Source organism: Colobus angolensis, unplaced genomic scaffold (assembly GCF_000951035.1).
Source record: "Colobus angolensis palliatus isolate OR3802 unplaced genomic scaffold, Cang.pa_1.0 Scaffold187, whole genome shotgun sequence".
In the NCBI taxonomy this organism is placed as follows: domain Eukaryota; kingdom Metazoa; phylum Chordata; class Mammalia; order Primates; family Cercopithecidae; genus Colobus; species Colobus angolensis.
In genome coordinates this window covers 777288-778004 of record NW_012115010.1, presented here as the reverse complement: position 1 = coordinate 778004, position 717 = coordinate 777288, and positions in this window count along the sequence as shown.

The window sequence follows — 717 nt, the reverse complement described above, 5'->3', positions numbered from 1 at the left end:
GCAGAGCGAGACTCCGTCTCAAAAAAAAAAAAAAAAAAAGTTTTCTAATAGGTAGATTAAAATGAGAATGTAAATCTGTATTCTTCTCCAAAAGAGATTAATTTTACTAATTAGAAAAGCGTAGGGGGCCAGGTGTGGTGGCTCGCGCCTGTAATCCCAACACTTTGGGAGGCAGAGGCAGGCAGATCACTTGAGGTCAGGCGTTCCAGACCAGGTGGGTCAACATGGTGAAACCCCGCCTCTACTAAAAATACAAAAATTAAGCTGGGCACAGTGGCTCACGCCTATAATCCCACCACTTTGGGAGGCCAAGGCAGGCAGATCACGAGGTCAGGAGTTCCAGACCAGCCTGGTCAACATGGTGAAACCTCGTCTCTACTAAAGATACAAAAAATTATCTGGGCATGGTGGCGAGTGCCTGTAATCCCAGCTACTCGGGAGGCTGAGGCAGGAGAATCGCTTGAACCCGGGAGGCAGATGTTGCAGTGAGCCGAGATTGAGCCATTGCACATCAGCCTCGGCAACAGAGCAAGACTCCGTCTCAAAAAACAAAACAAAAAATTAGCCGGGCTTGATGGCAGGTGCCTGTAGTCCCAGCTACTCGGGAGGCTGAGGCATGAGAATCGCTTGAACCTGGGAGGTGGAGGTTGCAGTGACCGGAGCCCGCACTACTGCACTCCACCCTGGGCGACAGAGGAAGACTCTGTCTCAAAAAAA